The 14,038-nt window shown below is 40.3% G+C and overlaps 1 protein-coding gene across 1 annotated transcript in view; it reads left to right on the forward strand.

Moving 5' to 3' along the window:
• The window catches only part of LOC146868725 (protein CutA homolog), a 250,648-nt gene that overhangs the window by 89,289 nt on the left and 147,321 nt on the right, over window positions 1-14,038 (forward strand). The window lies entirely within an intron of this gene.

Below are 14,038 nucleotides of genomic sequence, written 5' to 3' on the forward strand. Positions count from 1 at the left end.
TTCCTATCTTTGTGTTGATCAGTGACAGAGAGTAGGTTGGGTAGATGTTTAAGGATGTAGCTCATTCACAAAATGGACACACGAACTTGTTGCTGCAATACGAAGGCACGATATCAGATGCCATAATTATCACACCCGAAGAAATATGACACTGAGGTTTTCGAAATTTATTGGGTGTGATTATTATCGCCTATTCCGTTTTTGCCCACAGAATGGGATGTAACATGCAGATTTTGGTGTTGCCTGAACCAAAATCCACACTTCCTGGTATTTACAGTATTTTTCCTCTAGTAAATTTTGGCAGGTTTGATCTGAAGACCTTTACCTCTGGAAGACTGTGAGACTATAGTGTCTGCTGCAAAACTCAGAGTTCCTGAAGCATTTACCTGCAACAAATCAGAAAACCTGGCTTTTCTATAATTCTATAAGTGGTTTCGGCGAGAATTGTGAAAAATGGTTGGGACCCAGTCTGTAGAAACTTACGTCTCAAGTCGACTGTAATCAGATGCAGATCACAGCCATATCTTTGTGTGTAGCCACTGGATGCTGACCCCCTCCCTGAACATTTTAGGGATTTTGTGGCTCTAGATAGACATACTTTGGGGTCCCTGGTATGGAAGAACTGGGAGTGTGCTACCTTTACTAGTCCCTGCGATGCCAAACAATAATAAGTGATGTGTTAAATTTTCAGAAGTGAAGGCACCCAAAAACAGGCAAAAGATCATGCCGCCTAGGGTCCACCAGCCAAGTAACATCAAAGGAAACCCTGAACAATCAATGGGGTGAAAATTAATATCTGATTTTCGGTAACTGCAAACTTAAATGAAGCTTCCAATATGAACAGCAGTTGCTGTAAGTAGACACTTGGCGCAATTGATAAAGTCATTTCATTTTGAGCTTGGATCTAGATTTTTTTGATCTGCAAACAGCATTTTACATGGAATTCCGTGTCTCAACAGCCTGTTCCTGCTGGTGTAGGAAAAACATGGTAAGGGTGACTCGGTTGATATTCAATTGTCTAGTGCAGCATATTAAATGAAGACAAAACCTCGCAGAGCTTGAAATGGTAGCATTAGTTGGCAGATATTCATAATCACAAATAAATCTCTCTTTACTATTTGCATTTTTGCTGTAAGAGTGGAAAAGTAGAGCTCTGAGGATTTTCAGCATTCTACAGAGTGAAATCGGATTCTCTGCTTATTATGCCTCACCCCGCCTTGCTTCTCTTCTCCTCTTTCTGTGTGTACACATCTGTGGCTAGACAGTTACCTCAGACGTTGCTGTGAAAAAAGAGATGGTAAGGGGCGGGAAGTAGGAAAAGGATAGGGAGGTAACATAGAAGCAAAAGGGAGGTAGAGATCAAAATGAGGTAGAGATAGGTGAGATAGGGAAAGATAACGGTAAAGAGAGAAAGGTGAGGTAGCCTGAAAGAAAGAATCAGAAAGACAGAGGGAGGAAAAGGCAGACAGTGGAAGAGGGAGATAGTGAGAGCGTAATCCAAGCACGATATTGTGGTGGCTTGCATTACAGTTTTACAGTGTTCTAGAGAGGGGAGGGGCAAACCTTTACAGAGTAATCTAAAATAGAAATAAGAAGTAGAGACTATATTTATATGGGCAGAAGAAGGAAACTAGCAATCAAAAACTATGCCAACATTCCTAGCAGACTGTGCTAGTGTTGGGAAAGGACTGAACACCATAGGCCACCAACTTTGAGAACCAGGTGAAGAGAGGTCCTTCCAAATACCATAATGTCAGTCTTATCACCATTAAGGAGCATATCAACAACAACCGGCGATAATTATCGCTGAGCGCACTTAGCGCTCGGATAATTATCGCCGGCTAGCGCCGATTTTTATCGCTGAGATAGCGTGCTATTAGCAACGCTTATCTCATCAGTGATAAAAATCCTAGCGCTAACTGGCTAACGTGAGATTATCACTGGAAACCCAGCGATAATCTCACGTTAGCTTGTTGATAGGGACTTAGCCAGGATATCCTCCTTCCATAGGATATCATGGCTAAGTCAGTCCTGAAGCAGGTGTTAGGAAAGTAGCGATAACAGGTGTTATCGCTACTTTTCCTGACGCTATGCTTCATAGCGTGGGGCTTGATGATAGGAGAAATGTCGCTTAGCGACATTTCTCCTATCATGTCAGGTCAGGAACGCCCACCTTGCATCTCATTAGAGATGCAAAGCTGGGCGTTAGAAATCCCCACGCTAAAGCAAGGTTTCATGCGTTAGCGTGGCCTTGCTAATATAGCGATAAAATTATCGCCGCTTTTCGGCCGAAAACGGCCGCTAAAGCGGCGATAATTTTTTATCGCCTCGTTGTAAATATGCCCCTCAGTTTGTGAGAGTTGGTGGACATCAATGATGCTACAGAAAATATGCATGCCTAGAACTTTTCAGCTGTGGAGAGGAAGTCACCACTAAAGAATATGGATATCATCTGCATAGGACTTGAATTGAAACCCAAACAAGCAGATGAGACTGGCCAAGGTGACACATACAAGCTGACAAGGGTGGGGCTCAGATATGACCATTGAGGGACTCTCCACATAACAGTGTAATGTGAGGAACAAAAGAGAGGGAGATGAACTGTCTGAGTGTGATGCATAAGAAATGAGTCTCTCCACTTCATAAAAAGGGCCTGGATGCCAAAATGATTAAGTCAAAGAAGGCTGGACTTGGAGACTGTGTCAAAAGCTGCTTTTGATAAGGAAGGATAAGAGTAATCTTGACTCATCTGTCAAGTGCAGCTTGAAATTCCACTTACACTGAAAGTAAAGCAGATTCTGTGCTATGACAGGTTTGAGAACCAGCCTGAGAAGGGTCTAAAAAATCAGCTAGGTTAAAATCTGACTGATGACTTTGTTTTTTATGATTTTTGCAGGAATAGAAATAGGACTATTGTTGATTAGTACACGAGGGTACGCTGACTGCTTTTTGAGCTTGGGGACTATAAGAACTTTTGCTTTCAAATAGGGGGCATGCAGCTGAAGACAGCAAGAGGTTTCACAAAGAAATAAGATCCAGGGTTGCCTCATGCAACACTTTGTGAAGAATATAAGGGGTGCAATGATCAAGAGGGAAGCCAGATTTGAGATGGAGCAAAAGTTGTCTACCAAGCCTGTCTCTACAAGATCAAACATTGAAATAGACAGATGCAGCAGTGTGGAACTGGGCGGATCAGTATATAGTAGGAGGAAAGTGCTGCAACAGAGAATGTGAGGTGAGGAGGATTAAAAGGATTTCAAACTAGACAACATCTCAAGAAGAGTTATTAGCAGATGCAATGTGTGTATAAAAGTAGGGTATCCATTCTTTTTTAAATCCTTTTTCATTCCTTTTTTTGTTGTCTAAGAACTCTCAAGATGTTTACAGCTACCCTTAGTTTCTGCAAGATCAACAAAAAAACTACGTGCAGAGGGGATGGAGCTTTCAGAACGAAGTTTAAAAAAAGGGGAAATCGAGTTCAGAGCATTAGTCATCAAGAGAATATATGCTACCACACTTTCGTTATTAGTGTGAGAGATAATTGCATTAGTAGAAGCATTAGTCGCCAAAGCGTGGCTGAAATGATTATGCTTAAATTTTGTCAAGGCCTGCATAAGAGAGGGAGTGGTGGAGCAAGTGGGTGAGGTGAAGGTGATTAGCGGGAGCAGAAAAGAATAACGTAATGCTCTGCCCATCTAGCTGCAATAGTGGTGAGACCCTGACAGTTGGATGCAGGGAAAAGATTGGATCTAATATATCTTCAGCTGAGTGTATGAAGAAGCTAACCTGTTGTTCAATGTATATATAAGGACCCCCTGCTACTAATTTTTGTTCCTAGGGCAGGGAAGATACATTTGTTTAAGAAGAGCTCCCTAGGCAACTGTTGGTCTATTGGATGTATCAGACCATAATTCTTAACCATTAGGAGAAGACTCTACGTACAATAATTATCAATAAAAAATCTTTTTATTCATACAAAATTATTTAAAATGACCATGATACAAACTATTTTACTTTTTAGGATAAATATATGTAGGACATTAATATAACATTAAAAAATAGCATTTATAACAATGATAAAGTGTTTTCCAAATATCTCATATGATAAACTAAATCTGTAAGTCCTGTACAAATGGTCTGTGTAAGAGAAAATGGCACAATCAATGATAAATGTAAATATACGTAACTTTGTGAAGCTGTTGATAGGGAACTGATACAAATTTAAATAAAAAATGCAATAAATGTAAAGATAAAATTCTGTGACTTTTGCTTTAATGATGAATCTTCATAATCTATGCGCGTTTCGGCGAGAAAAGCACCTTCATCAGGAAAGCCACATTAAATCATGTGCCTAAAAATAAAAGATTTAGACTGAGTCTCAATAAAAACATAAAACAAGTGACTGAAACCCTCTAGCTGCAGAGTGGTATAAGTGGTATAGGCCGACAGAAATGTAAACGTTATTAGATTCACCAACACCAAACTACATGCTCCGATTGCCTAATCGCAATTGGAAAAATCATGTAATTCCCGTGAAATAGTAGAAAACAGTAAAAGGAAAAAAGTGCATCCTGATAAAGCGCAGAGTTGTGGTCTCATGGAAGCATAAGATGATAAAATGAAGACATTCTTAAATGGAGGGAGAGTTGCTTACCCAGACCATAAAGATGTCATCAAGGAAGAACATCACATGTGTATCGGACAGGTGGAATGCTGTCAGCTAATTGAGGAAAAAGAGTACAAGAAACCAAATTAAGTTTAAAAATAATGAATTTCAATGTAATTAAACTTCTGATAAAGGTAAATGTCTAAATGACTGATGTCAAATTGTATGTAAATACCTTATTGTTTAAAAAATAAAAAGAAGGCTCAATAACCGGTCAAACATGATCCATGTTAGGGCCATAGTGTAGCAATATATGAAGGAGGATAAAGTCAGCAACTACGAGAAGAAAACATGAATTTGCTAAATAAAAATTAAATTATTTAGATGTGAGGTTTAAAAGATATTTCTGAAGAAATACCTTTAATGACTTTAAATTTGCCTGATGGATTAAAGTTTGATCGGATGTTTCTAGTTCTCTGATGGCTACATATGCCCGTGATGCAGGAGTACAAATCTCAGAATAAATCAATGCCTCCAGAATGATCGGTATCACTACGATAGAAAAAACAGTACAAAACTATCATGATGTAATCCATAATCCATGACATTAGATTATGTGCAGTGGTACCCCTTAATTTAATTATAAACACATATATATGATCCTGTTGGGGGACATGCAATGTTGACAATTGAGATATTAATTTAACTGTATAAAGGTTGGGTATAGACCTATCGTTCTTTTTAGGGACCGGCTATGTCTAAGTAATCATAGATCGGGTAACGGGCAGCTAACTCACACCCTGGCTAAATTAGATTAGTAGCACATGATGTTAATGTCCTACATATATTTATCCTAAAAAGTAAAATAGTTTGTATGATGGTCTTTTTAAATGATTTTGTATGAATAGAAAGATTTTTTATTTATATTTATTGTACACTGAGTCTTCTATTAGTTAAGAAATATGGTCTTATACATCCAATAGACCAACAGTTGCCTAGCGAGGTCTTCTTAAACAAAACTAACTTGTTGTTCGAGACCAAGCGTGGCCTTGGAATCAATTAACATAGGCACTTTTGGATGGTTGGGAGCATCTAGAGATTAATGTCACCTGGAATGATGAAATGACAAGTTGAAACCAAGATGGCTCATGTGTATTTCAAATCCAATGGGTCAGCCTGGTATTCACTGAACACTAAAGCGATCAGTTGGAGGGTGACTCCACCAAGTGAAGAAGTAGCCAGCTAGGAGACAGGCAGAGCAAAAAATGAGACTCATTTCTGGAAAAATAGCACATGACCTAAAGAGACGTTCCTACTATTGCGGGCACTCACTAATGTTGAACCATGGCAGCCGCAAAATGAAAAAGTAAATCTTCTTTAAACCAAAATAACCTGTGTCATCATTAAGCCAAGAAATATCATAACAACCCTGGGAGTCTGTTCGTAAAATTACACACCAATATGCACTAAGTATAATCGCCTATAACTCACACTGTGCAGGTGTCCATGGTTCACAAATGGGGCTTGCAAGGTTTGAGGTGATAGGCTGCACAGTGCCTGCCTCCGAATGAACATGCCACAATGCACCCACCTCCTGCACAATAATTGTCTCCCTCGCATAGTGTGGTGCATGATAGGGAGTTTGGTGGTGAGCCCCCAAGTCACATCTGAGCAAGATGAATGTATTATTTTACAAAATTGTTCTGTGGAATCTCATTTAAATTCTTAGTAAAATGTCCTTTTAATTTCAGTTGCTTTTTCATTCGTTTATTTTTCTTGTTAGACATTCAACTGTTGACTACTACAACAAGGATTGTTGGAGGAAAGGTCACCAATAAAACCATTTTTATTTTTTCTCTCTTTTCACATGATTCTCACAAATGTATACTGTGGTTGCTCATATCTTAGTCAAAGATTACTTGAAAATGTGGACAGATCTCCACTGCTCTCAAAAAGCCACACTTGCTGCCAAATACCTGAATACCAGTTACAATTTCAACCATTTCTTCTACGCTCATTCCCAAAGATGTCAATATATTAACACCAACTTCTACTTTCTTCCTGTCTTGGTCAATTCTAAAGTTTCTGTGCCTTAGATGAAGTGAAATGTTGCATCCTCAGGCCCCAATCAAAGTCCATGGACCATAGGCGATACTTCTAGGGTCATACTGATCCCCCTTCCTGGTGATACCCTAGTAGTGATTGCTGTAAAGGATGGTTGTATGTGATTTAATGGAAAAAAGATTTCATGGAATACTATTACTGAGAAACCATTTCACCTAAACTTTTTAATGTAAATTTGCAGGATGAATGACATTTACCATTTTATAGACCCAATTCATAAAATGTCTTCCTTTTGTATTGGATTTTGCATGGCTATTTTATGGTGTAAATGCAATGGTTACATGTTTTAATTACAATTTTGTCAGAGGTATTTATTTCAGTGCTTCACTTTAGGGGATATTACTTCAGATTTATATATTTTGTACATTGTCAAACAATTACTTCAGATACTTTAAATTCACTGACCTCTCATCGCCCCTAAACAATAATGATCACTAACACCATCACAATCCCATAACATCTGCATCCCTTCCCCCAAAAAACTCTCCATGCCAAAACTACCCCTATTCCTGACCCTTAAATCCCACCTTTACCTGACCCTAAAAGCCCCTTCTACCTCTAAACCCCACCCCCCTTCCAGACATGATCCTTAAAAATGATTTGCCGCGCCTAATCTCCACCCTTCCCTGACCCCTAAACTCCACCCATTCCTCAACACTAAAACCCCCTCATTATCCCTAAACTGCACCCATTCCTGAACCTTAGAAGCATCTTTATATGTATAAACCTCACCCATCACTGAACTGTTAAAACCATGGGCATCCGCAGAAATTTTTCCAGGGGGAGGGGCGGCAAAATTGTAACGTCATCGGTATCCTCCTACATAATGTGTGCCATGTGGGGCACAAGAAACACTGGGGCGCAGGAGGAGCCGTGGGGGCAGGAAGCAGGGCGCATACGATCTCTTACACCATAGGATTGTTGTGCCACAGCCATCTCTTTCTTTGTGGTCATTGGTAGATATCATTCACACCTTCTAGCAGTTGCCATGGAAAAAAGCAGAGCTGCAGGCAGGAGTAGCTGCTGGCCAAAGGTGAAAAAGCGCAGGCATACAAAGGGTTGAGAAACCTGATGCAAAGCTTAATGAAAGGATCATGCTGCCATTTTCTGATTAGCAATTTCTAGTCTGTTTTTATGTCACCACTATTGAATACACCACATTATTCATACACACATGATCAAGGTAGTGAAGGCACTATAAATGAATTATCAAAAACATGTAGAGTCTGCATTTGGTGTTAACGTGCAAAAATGAATGAGAATTAAAATGTATGGCAAATGTATTTATTTTGTAAATGTATTAACTTAAATACATTAAAATAAATTAAACCAAATATATTAACTTAAATAAAATAACAGTTGTTCTCATCCAAATTGGAAAATAAAACATAAACTTAACCCGGATGACTGTTGCAGGAACTGCAAACATCTACACTTTTGCTGAAATTTAACTGTCATATTTTCCAATGAGTTGTTTTATACGGTTTTTTGTTCGCTGGTTAGTGATCTCGAAAAAGGAACTCTGAACGTCTCTAGTCTTGTACAAATGTATCAATTCCTTTGTCAATCAGCTGTCGTTTGCTTACATCAATTTTTGCTCGATATATGCTCATCATGCACAAACCCGATAAGCGATCATCTGCCATTGTCTATCTCAACCAGGTTTTCACCCTTCTCATTGTGCTGAAAGACCTTTCCACTGTGCAAGTGGTCACTGGTAATGTGAGAGCAATGAGAATTGCTTTCTGGACAGATGGAAATTAATCTGTGTGGTTTAGCAAATCAATTGCCAAACTGCTTATCCTTCGTTGACCAGATCTAAAACTTTGTGACTGCTTCGGCTTCCAGGCTTTCAATGGCGTAAATTTCTCTGAGGTTTGCAGTAGGGCATTTGTATTGCTCAAGTGACATTTTTGCCATATGTTTTGGATAAAGTGAGAATAGACTCAAATTTGTCTTGTTTTCATTGACAGACCAGCTTTCTAATGACGCAATGATAGAGTCCATGTATGGCACATAGATAGACTGGTGATAGTATTCTTCCACAGAAGAGGAATCAAAATCAGAACGAAATACCTGCCGGCCACACTGTCTGGGAACACAAAGCTTGTGTTCAGTTTTTCTCCCATTATTTGAACATTTGTATAAATGTCCTTAAATTGCTCTTCTGCTTTTTGCCTGTGATCACGGAACACAGTCAGAAGGTCTTGTACGTGATTACACACCTTGAGGATATCAAGCTAAACAGTTTGGAGAGCCTGGCTTACAGATTCCAATCTTGATGAGTAATTTTTATTTTATTTTTTATTTTACAGAGTTTTATATAGTGCGAACCTGACCCGGGGGTATCAGGTATCAGAGCGCTTTACACGAGCACCAGTTGCGTTACATGAGGACACATTCATTTTTGTTAGGCACCGGGAGATTAAGTGATTTGCCCAGAATCACTGGATGTTGTGCATCCTTGCTGAGACTCGAACCCGGTTCCCCAGCTTCGAGGTCCACCGCCCTAGCCGTTAGGCCAACTCCTCTCCCCAAAGATTGTTTATGGACAAGCAAAAGAGAAAGCTCATTGTGCTGGAGGAGTATTGCAATTGATATGCATCTTGATGTGTTTTCTCTGATGCTGTAGTGACCAATAAGCGTAATTGCTTAAAAATCTTTTAAACGTGTGAGCTAAAAATTCGAATGTTCTTGAATTTTGCTGTCCATCGTGTTTCACTCAGCATTGGCACATTAAGAATAAGAGATCTTCTTTTTGGAATTTCATGGAAAAACTTGATGAAGGCTTTCACTGTGCCAGTAGATTTCCGTATATCAGGAACAGCGTTCAGGTCATTAACAACCAAATTAAGTTTATGTGCAGCACAGTGAGCAAAAGCAGCTTTAGGATATTTTTGCTTTATTATGGCTTGAATGCCATCTTCCTTTGCTGCCGTTGTAGAGCATCCATCATATCCTTGGCCATGAGTTTTCTAAATTTAATCCAAATTTAGAACATGTATCCATAATCATATTTGCAATTGAGATAGCATCCATTTCTTTTAAGGTTGCAAATCAAGTGAATTCTTCTCTGATGACAGGTACGATGCTACTTGTGTTTACAAAACGTACTCCAAGTGGCATCTGTTCTTTTCCGGATATGTCAGTACTTTCATCAGCAATGATTGAAAATCCATTTGACAGATTGACTAAGGATACTATTTCTTCTCTTGATGTTTCTTCACATATTGTTATCAATTCATGTTCAACTCGAACTGATGTATAACGTGCATTAACTGGTGCATTTTCCAGACGGTTCTTTAGGATCACATCTCCTGCTTCAATGCGAAATTGGTACAGACTTTGCACATTTCAGTTGTAAGTTTTTTCCCACGTAAAGCAATGTCATTGGTGCCACAAAATAAGATAGTAGATAAAATTGGAAATAACTTTTTCCGATTTTCTTCAACATGCCCTTTTACAGCACTATTTGGCAAACAATACTTGTTTCTGGTTTCTTTCTGATCACCAGAAAGTGAGTTGCATCCACTTGTGCATTTTAATGCCAAGACGATAGGACATGCTTGCATGCACTTTCATGGAAGTCTTTATATTTAGTGAAATGCAAAGTTATGACTTCTCCTTGTATCCCACGATGAACTGGCTGTAGAAAAACTGTGCAAAACTTGAAAATCGCACCTTTCAGTTGTAGAGAGTAGCTAAGCCATGGTGAATATTGATTAATCCACACATGAAGGAAACAGCGTGTTCCACCTGAATCCTTCTTGAAGTCATACGTTTCTGGAGGAGCATACGTATTTATTAGAAGATTGTATTTTACATTATCTGTTAATTTTTTTGATGAAGTAAAGTACAATCCAATATCATTTACAGGTGCATCAACATGATGGCTAGATTATGTTGGAGCTGAAACTGGACCTGCAGAACTGCTTGTACTTGGTTCTTCTGTCGCCTCCTGTTCACCATGTCTAGATAATTTTCTTGCTTTTTAATATCAAATTCTAAATCATGCAATTTTTATTTTGAAAAACATTTGTGGATGCCCATTTCTGAAAAGAAATGGGGATCATTAAATACTATGCTCATCACCGGGCTGGCTGTATTGAATAAACTGAGTTGAAGATGAGCTGCAGGGAGTTGAAAATTCTCTTTAAATTTCTCCTGCAAGGAGAAGCAAACTTTCCTTGTATAATGCATAATTATATTGGTAAGATGAGATTTGTGAACATAAAATAACTCACCTACAGTGCACTATTTATCGAATACATCCTTGTATGCAGTAATATAAACTTGAAAAAGGAAAAGTGTATGTGGGTGGATATATGTACACACACTGATGCACACACACATTATATATATATATACACACCAGAACACGCACATGCTCATAGATATGGCTGAGTGGTTTCTTAAAAACAACTTTTCGTTCGAACAGCATACATTCAGACAGATGCAAGGGATTGGTATGGGTACCTGCTTCGCCTCCAGCTATGCAAATCTGCATATGGGCTGGTGGGAGGTGCAGGTACTCACAGTGGACTTTGCGAAAGAGTGTTCAGAAAACAATGTCCTATGGACCAGGTTTATTGATTGACCTGTTTATTTTATGGAAAGGGTCACCTGAATCTGCTAGAACGTTGGCACAGAAATTGAACATCAATTATCTAAATCTCACATTTACGTATGCTATCAATAAAGAGGAAGTACATTCCTTGATCTAGTAGTATTTGTAAGAGAGAATAGGCTACGAACTAGGACCTACAGAAAACCTACATCAGGCAATTCAATACTCCATGCTAGCAACTTCCACCCTACCAAATTGACTGCATGCACAGCAGTTGCTCCATCAGTAAATTGCACCCACAGCACCAGCTTGAACCCAAAACACTTGCCACAGCACCACCACCAGCTATAAACCCACAGCACTTGCCTTGGCAGTGGCACTTGATGGCATCCACATCATTCACCAGATATAATCCCACATCACCAGGTATAACCCCACCACACCATATAAACATAAAAAACCCCATGGCAGCACAAAATATAAACCCACTGCTTTCTCCTGCTCTTGCCTCATTTTTTCTGCTCTGTCCTTCCTCTTCCCCCGTTTTTCGGACTGCTTTCTCTTGCTTTTGCCTTGTTTTTTTTATACTTTTCCCTTCCTCTCCGCCGTTTTTCTGACTGCTTTCTCCTGCTTTTGCCCTGCTTTCTCCTTCCTCTCTCTCATTTTTGTGAGTGCTTTTTTCCCATTTTTCTTACTGCTTTTTCCTGCTTTTGCCTTGGCCTCAGTTTCACATTTTGTGATTACGAGCAGATCACTTAATCTCCCCATGGCTGCCCGCAATTACTGTTAGCTGCTTGTCCACTTCCCGCTGGTCGCAGCTTGCCCCACTGAACTCTATTGCACAGATCCTCTCCTCCACTGACTTTTTCACATTTGCGCAGTTTTGTGTAGTTCCAACACCACCCAAAGGTATTGGAGCACTTTACATAAGCAACAGTTACTTTTTTGTGCCGTTTTATAAAACGCCAACCCCGCCTAAAGGTATTGGAGCACTTTACATTAGCACCAGTTACTTTACACAAGGACACATTAATTTTTGTAGGCACTGCGAGATTAAGTGATTTGTCCCTTTTTTGGGAGTGCTTTCTCATGCTTTTGCCTTGGTTTTTAATGCGTTTCCGTTCCTCTCCCCCTGTTTTTCCGACTGCTTTCTTCTGCTTTTGTCCCATTTTTTACTGTTTTCTCCTTCCTCTCCCCCATTTCCTGTGTGCTTTCTCATGCTTTTGCCTTGTTTTTTACTGCTTTTTCCTTCCTCTCGATTCCCCCCGTTTTTCTGAGTGCTTTCTCCTGCTTTTGCCATTTTTTTGACTGCTTTTTCCTTAGTCTCCCCCATTGTTCTGGCCGTTATATCTTGCTTTTGCCCTGTTTTTACTGCTGTGCCTTGTTTTTTACTGCTTTTTCCTTCCTCTCCCTCCATTTTTCTGACTGCTTTTGCCCTGATTTTTACCTTCCTCTCCCCCAGTTGTTTTTTTCTTTCCTACGTTTTTCTATAACAAAGTGAGCCCAAGCAGCAAACTAAAACATATAGCTGGCTGCCACTGCTGCCAGGATAGGTTTGTAAGCAGTAGGTGGTTGTAGGTGCCAAAAATGCACCTATGATGAACCAGAAATTGAAATGAAGTGAAACGTGGCCCTCTCTGCAGCGCTGCACACGACACAGACTCTGCTTCTCTGTACTCTCTCTCTGTCTCTCTGTGTCTCTGGAAGAGCCTCCGCAGCTGCAGTACGCATTTCCTGGGGGCTGAAACCCGGGGCAGGTCAGACCATGATTGGTGCAACTCACGACTCGTCAGTTAGACGATACATGCGGGAGGCTATCATTGGCAGCGCTCAGCTACCCAATGACATTGCTGCCTCGCCTGCCTGCAATGGCGCCTAATGCGGACTGCGGAGCAGTCTGACTGTCATTGGTAGCTGAGCGCTACTCTACTGAGAGAGACGAGTCTCATTAGTAGCATAGCTCTCAGCTACCAATGACAATGAGGCACCGCCTCCGGACTGTTTTTGCCCAACAATGGATCCCTCACCGCCCTTGACTAGACTCTAGTTATGGCCCGTGGTGCGGGGGCCATTAAATGTGTAATGTTGCACTAGTCGATTAGTCTAGTGCCAGTAGACTAGATGAGTCGACTAGTTCAGCGTAACACTATGGCGGACCGGACAACAGCTGTAGAGTGTTACTGCAGCCGACTGGCGAGTGATCCAGGCAAGGGGAAGCGCACCTCCTTGGCCCCCATGTTGACACCCATGCTCAAAACCTCCCTGCCATCCCTAAACTCCACCCATCCCTGAAACTTAAAACCACCCTCACCATCCCTAAACACCTCCAATGCCTGACCCCCTAAAATCCCTCACCACCCATAAACATCATCCATTCCAGACTCCTAAAATACCCTTCATCACCTCTGAACTCCACCCATAGATGACCCCTAAAAACATCCATCTACATCTAAACTCCACCCATCTCTGAACCCTTAATATCCTTCACCACCTCAATCCAACCAGTTATTAACCCTGAAAACCCTTTACAGCCCATAAACTCTACTGATCACTCAACCTTACATACCACTCACAGCCCTAAACTATGCCCATGCATGAACCTTAAAAAAAACCTCAACACTCCTACACTCCACCCACGTCTGAACACTAAACAAAAACACACCATCCCTTAATTACTCTCATCGGTGAACGTAAAAAGCCCCTCACCACCGCTAAACTCCACCCATTTATGATACCTAAAA

Source organism: Triturus cristatus, chromosome 1_2, assembly GCF_964204655.1.
Source record: "Triturus cristatus chromosome 1_2, aTriCri1.1, whole genome shotgun sequence".
NCBI classification, from domain to species: Eukaryota; Metazoa; Chordata; class Amphibia; order Caudata; family Salamandridae; genus Triturus; species Triturus cristatus.